Genomic DNA, 9,211 nt, shown 5'->3' with positions numbered 1-9,211 from the left:
TAAAAATAAAATACTTTTTAAAGTAGAATCAATTTTGTCAAAAAAATTGCATTTTTGATGTATTTTCATACTGCAGTCTTTTCAAAGATATTTGAATTTTGAAGCAATAAAACAGTCCATGTAATGAACTCTATAGTAATAATAGCTACTTGTCTCAATAGTAACCGAAACTCCTGGAACCAAAATTTTCTTTTTTGGCTTAATCGCTAAAATTATTATGTAAACTGCAAAAATATTTATGATGCCTATTATAATAAAGATCGAACTCTTCCCTATACTAACTTGCATACGCAACTTCACTATAGTTAAGATTACAGTATTTATATTATGCATCATTATAAATTATAAAAGGTTCAAATGTTCGAAGATTATAGAGTTAAAAATTTTCCCACCCCGGGAATCGAACCCGAGCCTGTTAAGTGAAAGTTAACTATCCTAGCCACTAGACCATATTGAACCATAAAGAAGTATGATTTAAGAGCCATATGCGTATTATTATTTCACCATACCAATTATAATACGGCCAAAACAAAATCGTCGACTTGCAACCTTACTTTTGACACATTAGTTAAATCTTCATCAGGCTTAAAAAATGTTTTGCTAGTTTTACATGAAAGAACGAACCTTAGTCCATCCGGGTTGCAGCAGTAGCTAGCAACCTATTATAATAAAGAACGACCTCTTGCCTATACTAAATTATATAGGCCACTTAACTATAGTATAGGTTGGTAAATTTAAATTAAAAGACGATCACTGAAATAACAAACCATTCCATACATTGGACTTAGTTAGCTACTTGATTGTTTGAATTTCGTCTCTTACTATTTAAAAGAAGAAAAACCGTAGGCTTTTCCTGTTTGTATTTATAGCTAAAAAAGAACTCAAGCCCAAAGAAACTGAACCCTGTGGTTCATTCATATTATCTTCATTATTTTAGCTAGAATGTAAATAAACAAGTTTCTTTTTAAATTTCCAAGTTTAATGAAAAGCTTCCAAGGTATGGATTGGCAACTGCGGAAAAGTTTATAGATGCAATGGAAAATTATAATAAAGAACGACCTCTTGTCTATACTAATCCAGGTTGCAGTGGTACCCGGGATGCAGCGGTAGCTAGCTACCTAGTAAGAGACGATCATCCGGGTTGCAGCGGTAGCTAGCAACCTAGTAAGAGACGATCACGTCCAATGTTAAGAAATATAAAAACCCATAGTTCCTAAAAAAGGAGTCAGATCAATATAATAAAGAACGAACTCTAGCCAATATTAAATGGAGTACATAAAGGTTATATTTAAATAAGTTTATAATAAATAATAAGTTTATAAGAACGTATAAATAAGTTTATAAGAACGACCTCTTGCTATACTAAATTTAATACGTCACTTAATTATAGTATGGGTTAGTCATTTCACAGATTGCCTGGCACTGGATCTTCGTAGACAGTTGTTCAATGGCTCATTTTAAACATATTTTATATGAAAGATTGATGAATGACGTCACAATCGTATACCAGCGGTAGGATTTGAACCCGCGCCTCTGAAGAGACTGGTGACTAATACCAGCTTCTTTGACCACTCGGGCACGCTGTTCCGGGTTGCAGCGGTAGCTAGCAACCTAGTAAGAGACGATCACCTCCAATGTTAAGAAATATAAACCCCCCAACTCCTAAAAAAAGAGTCAGATCAAAACAAAAAGTACACCATTAGAACCGTCTTTTCCGAAACCCTTATAAAGGAAACTTGCCGCCCTTTGGCTTGAATAACAAAGAAAATATATTGGCTTGAAAATCAAGAAAATTGACTTTTACCACGTTTTTCTCCACAAACGGGATATTTTTTTCTTTCCGCTTGATTTTCCCTTCTCAACTAGCTGGGCACTGGAAAATAGAAGAGAGCTGTATAATAGCTCATTTTAAAGGAAATTGCTACATCTAGTGCCTTTTGTAATCAAAAATAAAATAATTTTTAAAGTAGAATCAATTTTGTCAAAAAAATTGCGTTTTTGATGTATTTTCATATTATTGTCTTATATTTCGAATTATTTTAGTTATCAGTTCAGAATCGCTAAACTTATTATGTAAACTGCAAAAATATTTATGGTGTCTAACATATAATACTAATTTTGTAATTCAAACAAGATAAATACCTGAAATTTTCAAAATTAGTTTTGTTTTATGCTAGTTATAATAAAGATCGAACTCTTCCCTATACTAACTTGCATACGCAACTTCACTATAGTTAATATATTTAAGATTACAGTATTTATATTATACATCATTATAAATTATAAAAGGTTCAAATATTCGAAGATTATAGAGTTAAAAATTTTCCCACACCGGGAATCGAACCCGAGCCTATTTTATAGTAAAGAACGAACTCTTGCCCTTTGTTACCTATGTCTTGTCAAATTAGCTAATTAATTTCACCTGATTTTGTTTTAAAAATAATTCCCACACCGGGATTCGAACCCAAGCCAATTGGTTGAAAGCCAACTATCCTAAACCACTAGACCATATGAGATATGTGTAAAAAGCTAATTAATTGTTTTATGATATTATAATAAAGAACGACCTCTTGCCTATACTAAATTTTATACGCCACTTAATTATAGTATAGGTTAGTAATTCAACCGATAGCTTGGCACTGGAACATCGTGGAGAGCTGTTCAATGGCTCATTTTAAAGGAAATTAATGGGGTTAAAAACCTTTTTTAATTAAAAAAAATTATTTTTATTACATTAAGAAATTTTAATTATGTTCCTTAAGAAATCATCATAAGTAAAAATTTCCCAAACAGAAATTGAACTCAAGCCTACTGGGTGAGAGCTATCCCAACCTCTAGACCATATAGGATATATTAAAATATCTGATTAATGAAGTTTATGTTAAAGAACAAATTATAATCCTAGTTAGCTGCCTGATTATTTGAAGATCGTCTCTTACTATTCCAAAGAAGAAAAAGCCGTAGGCTTTTTCCTGTTTGTAATTTATTTCATAATAAAGTATCCGGGTTGCAGCGGTAGCTAGCAACCTAGTAAAAGACGATCACGTCCAATGTTAAGAAATATAAAAACACATAGTTCCTAACAAAGGAGTCAGATAAAAACAAAAAGTACACCATTAGAACCGCCTTGTCCGAAACCCCTGTATAGGAAACTTTGTGTCCCTTGGCTTGAACAGCAAGGGAAATATATTGGCTTGAAAATCAAGAAAATTGACTTTAACCACGTTATTCTCCCCAAAAGGGATATTTTTTTCTTTTTTCTTTTTTTTCTTTTCCACAGATAGCTTGGCACTGGAACATCGTAGAGGGTTGTTCAATAGCTCATTTTAAAGGAAATTAATTGGGTTAAAAATCTATAGTAACTAAAATACATTATTTCTAAAAGAGAATAAATGTTTCCACCAAAAACTGCATTTTTGATGTCTTTTCACACTGCAGTCTTTCAAACATAATCGTATACCAGCGGTAAGATTTGAACCCACGCCTCCGAAGAGACTGGTGGCTAACACCAGTGTCTTGGACCACTCGGCCAGGCTGCCTCTCATAAATAAATATATATGTGAATTTGGGTTGCAGCAGTAGCTAGCAACCTAGTAAGAGACAATCAGTCCCATACTAAGAAATATAACAAAACTCATAAAAATAGAGTAAGATCAAAACGAAAGTACATCATTGAAACTACCTTGTCTGAAACCCTACTAGATAAATAATGAATGTCGTCATAGCTTTATATTAGATTAGAGCTATGACGTGAATAGAAAAACACGAAATTATATTGTTGTTTCTGATGACGTCGTGAAATAATATCATTGCGCCATGACGTCAATAAAATCATTACCCCGTGACGTCATAATCCGGGTTGCAGCGGTAGCTAGCAACCTAGTAAGAGACGATCACGTCCAATGTTAAGAAACATAAAAACCCATAGTTCTTAAAAAAAGAGTCAGATCAAAACAAAAAGTACACCATTAGAACCGCCTTGTCCGAAACTTCTGCATAGTAAAATTTCTGTCCCTTGGCTTGAACAGCAAGGGAAATATATTGGCTTGAAAATCAAGAAAAGTGGCAGCTACTACAACATTCTGCCTAAATGGGATATTTTTTCTTTTTTTTTTCTTTTTTTTTCTTTTTTTGTATCCAGAGATAGCTTGGCACTGGAACATCGTAGAGGGTTGTTCAATAGCTCATTTTAAAGGAAATTAATTGGGTTAAAAATCTATAGTAACTAAAATAAATTATTTCTAAAAGAGAATAAATTTTTCCACCAAAAACTGCATTTGGATGTCTTTTCACACTGCATTATAATAAAGAACGACCTCTTGCCTATACTAAATTTTATACGCCACTTAATTATAGTATAGGTTAGTTATTCCACATATAGCTTAACACTGGAACATCGTAGAGAGTTGTTTAATGGCTAATTTTAAAGGAAATTAATGGGGCTAAAAACTTTTTGTAATTATAAAACAAATTAATTTTAAAATAGAATCATTTTTCTTACGAAATTACATTAAAAGAAGATCATTACAATAATCCGGGTTTCAGCGGTAGCTAGCAATCCGGGTTGCAGCGGTAGCTAGCAACCTAGTAAGAGACGATCACGTCCAATGTTAAGAAATATAAAAACCCCTAACTCCTAGATATATAGTCAGATCATAACAAAAAATACACCATTAGAACCGCCTTGTCCGAAACCCCTATAAAAGAAACTTACCACCCTTTGGCTTGAATAACAAAGAAAATATATTGGCTTGAAAATCAAGAAAATTGACTTTAACCACGTTATTCTGCACAAACGGGATATTTTTTTCTTTCTTTTGTTTCCAGAGATAGCTTGGCACTGGAACATCGTAGAGAGTTGTTCAATGGCTCATTTTAAAGGAAATCGCTAGATCTAGCGCCTTTTGCACTTAATTTATTGTATTAATTATTTTTCACGAAAAATTTAATTTTGTATATACAATATTGATCAATGACGTCATAGTCGTTGGATGTAGTACATAAAGGCTCGATCATCGAATTTAAGCTGAAACTAAGTAAAGGACAATTATGCCTCCATATATTCACAGTGATGTATAAGATTTCCAATTACATCTGTAAACTGTTCCACAGTTGCCGGTCCATACCTTGGAAGCTTTTCACTAAACATGCAACATTTCTTTTGGATATTACTATGAAGTTTTGCGAAAGCATCTCTAGCTGACTTTTCAACAAAATCTATTCTTTCAGAGATAATTTTAATCTTTAATTTTGAATATTTTTCGTAATCCCGGTAAAACATTCGTAAAATTTTTCTCAGTTTACAAAGATCAGCCTGTGCGTTCCTTGCAGCTTGTGTAAACTGCAAAAATATCCATGGTATCCGAGCAATAGTTTGAATATTTCAATACAAGCTGGAAAAATACCTTAAAATGTTAAAATTAGTTTTATTTTTGGTTAGGTTCTAACTACCCGATGTGGGATTGACTATGTATTTTCAGACCAAAAAATTACATTTTTTAATATATATTTTATTTTTCAGTTTAGAATCGCTAAAGTTATTATGTAAACTGCAAAAATATTTATGATATCTGAGCAATAATTTTAATCTTTTGATTCAAACTAACAAAATACCTGAAAATTTAAAAATTAGTTTTATTTTTTGTTAGGTTATGGATACCTGATACGAGTTTTACTACTTAAGAACAACAAAGATGTAAATTTTCTCAGTCTTGATTATAATTGTACTAAAGATATAAGATGAGTCGAGTTTTTTTAGTAATCTCAGAATCTGAGTCAGGTACTGAAGTCAGTGAAGATGAGATACCAATGAAATCCCAACCAGTACCCACCTATTTTGTAAGTGATGAAGAAGATGAGAAAAGTGTTGTCAAAAGTGCAAAAGAACAGCGCTATGAAGAAATGCAAGAGACAATCCGTCAAATGAGAAATCACAAAAAAATCAAGGATGTTACAAACGTGCTTAAAAGTTTTGAGGAATTAATGCCTGCTTACAATAAAGCATTGCCAGTTATTCAGAAAGAGGACCATGGCGTCACTCCTATATTTTTCCTTCGGGCGCTAGCTGAACTAGAAGATTTTGTGAACGATCTCTGGGATCTGGGAAATGAATACAGGAAGAATAGCATGTCCAAAAATAATGCCAAGAGTTTGGCTACGTTAAGGCAAAAACTGCTAAAACGTGCTCATTAGAGCAGTGAGGAAGACGAAACTAAATAAATATAAATTATAAGAGAGACATTTTTAAAGAAAACTACGCAAGAGGAAGAAGAAAGAAAAAAGCGTGAGAAAAAGGAAAAGAAAGACAAAGAAAAGGAGAAAAAGAAACTGAAGCAACAAGATGAAGCACATGAAGAGCTTGAAGGGCAAGGTGACTGGGAAGTTGTGCGAGGTGGTGTCCCGATGCCGACTAAGCCAAAAATGTTCGATAAAAACACAGAGATTACAGTTGAAAGTGTCTTGAAGAAGCTGAATGAAATCGTTTCTGCAAGAGGCAAAAAGGGAACCAACAAAGCGGAAATTGTAGACATGCTTCAAGAGCTATTGGAAATCGCTGAAGATAATAATCTGGGTCCAGGTCTTTCAGTGAAAGTTCGTCTTTCTTTAGTTGCTGCTATTTTTGACTATAGTACAAAAGTCTCTGATGCACTGAAGGTTGAACAGTGGGACAAGCTACTAGTCACAGTAGATCAACTGATCAAAATGCTGGATAAGCATGACGACATTCCTTTGACTGAGCAAATCACAGAAGAGAATGAACAATTTGGTAGTTCACCCTGCAGAATTAGGGGCTGTATTCTAACTGTTGTTGAACGACTAGATGCTGAATTCATTAAGATATTGAAGGACCTTGATTGTCACAGTAACGAGTATGTGATATGCCTTAGTGACGTAAATCCCGTTATCAAATTGATGGACGACGTCACGTTTTATGTTGAAAAGCAACCTGAAAACTCAGCCGATATTTGTCGGGCTTATATAGTCAAAATGGATCATATCTACTATAAATTTGATATGAAGGCTCTTGATGAAATTACGAAGGAGCCGACGAGTTTAAATACAATGGACCGACTTTGCAAGTTTATTTGTGGAAAAGATAATACAGACCTCTTGCGTCAGCGAGCAGTTCTTTATCAAATTTATCATTTAAGCCTTCATAATCGGTGGTTTGCCGCTAGGAATTTAATGCTGATGTCCCATCTTCAGGAAAATATTCAGCATTCAGATCCACCCACTCAGGTCTTGTACAATCGCACAATGGTACAGTTAGGTATGTGTGCTTTCCGCTATGGAAGCATTAAAGATGCTCACAATGCTTTACTGGATATTCAGTCTGGCGGGCGTGCTAAAGAATTGCTTGCTCAAGGTCTGTTGATGACAAGACAGATGGATAGGACTCAGGAACAGGAGAAGCTTGAAAAACAAAGACAAGTGCCCTTCCACATGCAAATCAACTTGGAGCTGCTGGAATGTGTTTACCTAGTTTCAGCTATGCTGATTGAAATCCCGTATATGGCCGCTTATGAAAGTGATGCTAGATGGCGTATGATTTCGAAAAGTTTCCATCATCAACTTAAAATGTCAGAACGTCAAGCTGTAATTGGTCCGCCCGAATCAATGAGAGAACACGTTGTAGCTGCCGCCAAGGCCATGCGCAATGGCAACTGGGACGCATGTAAAAATTATCTAATCAATGATAAGATGAATACCAAGGTGTGGTCTTTATTCAAGCAAGGAGATGTCCGTCCAACATTGATTCGCAAAATCCAAGAAGAAACAATGCGAACCTACTTGTTTACATTTTCCAAAGTATATGATTCCTTTTCTGTTCGAAGACTTTCTCAGATGTTCCAACTTGAGCTTAGGGATGTTCATTCTATTGTTTCTAAGATGATTATCCGTGAAGAATTGATGGCATCTTTAGATGAGCCAACTCAAAGTGTAGTTATGCATCGAACTGAGCCCAGTCGTCTACAATCATATTCACTTCAGTTAGCTGATCGACTTCTGTCATTGGTTGAAAACAACGAAAGAATACCTGAAATAAAGCAGAGCGGTCGAGTGCCAATGCAACAGGGATATAGGGATAGGCCATATCAAAGGCGAGAAGATGGCAAAGGTGGAGCTTGGCCTGGAAGAGGTGATCGGGAAAGAACTAGAAGGGGTGTCTATGCAGAATGAAAAAAGAAAACAACTGATTCTGTCTGATTTCCCAATTTTGGTATTTTTTATTAAAATCCACTGTCGGTTTTCTTTAAAAAAAAAAAAAAAAAAAAAAAAAAAAAAATGTGCACCAGCAGTAGAAAACAATATATTTAAAATATAAGATTCTTTCATTCTAAAGATGATTCGGGCAGAAATTAAACATTCCCTAATTGAGTTCAAATACCGCTTCCAAGAGTCTAAATTCATAATCAGCAAAAGGAGAAATTGCATTTCTAGCTTCAGTCAGACATTATAATAAAGAACGAATATAAAGTTGTAAAGATACAAAGGGATTAAATTTTCTCGTATTATATCATAATATATAACGTAAAAAATGATCCGGGTTGCAGCGGTAGCTAGCAACCTAGTAAGAGACGATCGAGTCCATTGTTAAGAAATATTAAAACCCATTGCTCCTAAAAAAGGAGTCAGGTCAAAACAAAAAGTACACCATTAGAACCACCTTGTCCGAAACCTTTGTATAGGAAACTTTCCGTCATTTGGCTTGAACAGCAAGGGGAATATATTGGCTTGAAAATCAAGAAAATTGAGTTTAACCACGTTACTCTCTACAAACGGCATATTTTTTTTCTTTTTTCTTTCTTTTCCACAGATAGCTTGGCATCCGGGTTGCAGCGCTAGCTAGCAACCTAGTAAGAGACGATCACGTCTAATGTTAAGAAATATAAAAACCCATAGTTCCTAAAAAAGGAGTCAGATCAAAACAAAAAGTACACCATTAGAACCGCCTTGTCCGAAACCCCTGTATAGGAAATATAATAAAGAACGACCTCTTGCCTATACTAAATTTTATAGGCCACTTAACTATAGTATAGGTTAGTAAAGTTTAAATAAAGGACCGATATAGTTCATCATAAATGGCGTGCGTGAATAAGTAATCCAAACAGTGTCGCAAGTAATCCAGGTTACAGCGGTAGCTGGCAACCTAGTAAGAGATGATCACGTTCATTTTTAAAAACTATAAAAACCCATAGCTCCTAAAAAA

The 9,211-nt window shown here is 34.4% G+C and overlaps 1 pseudogene; it reads left to right on the top strand.

Annotated features, from left to right (window-relative positions):
- The first annotated feature begins 5,739 nt into the window (after positions 1 to 5,739).
- On the top strand, positions 5,740 to 8,247 carry LOC148940148 (eukaryotic translation initiation factor 3 subunit C pseudogene; annotated as a pseudogene).
- The last annotated feature ends 964 nt before the right edge of the window (positions 8,248 to 9,211 follow it).

The sequence above is a fragment of the Artemia sp. Qi Xiang Cuo genome, chromosome 20, assembly GCF_049724085.1.
Source record: "Artemia sp. Qi Xiang Cuo chromosome 20, ASM4972408v1, whole genome shotgun sequence".
NCBI lineage: Eukaryota > Metazoa > Arthropoda > Branchiopoda > Anostraca > Artemiidae > Artemia > Artemia sp. Qi Xiang Cuo.
This window is presented reverse-complemented; position numbering and strand designations above follow the sequence as displayed.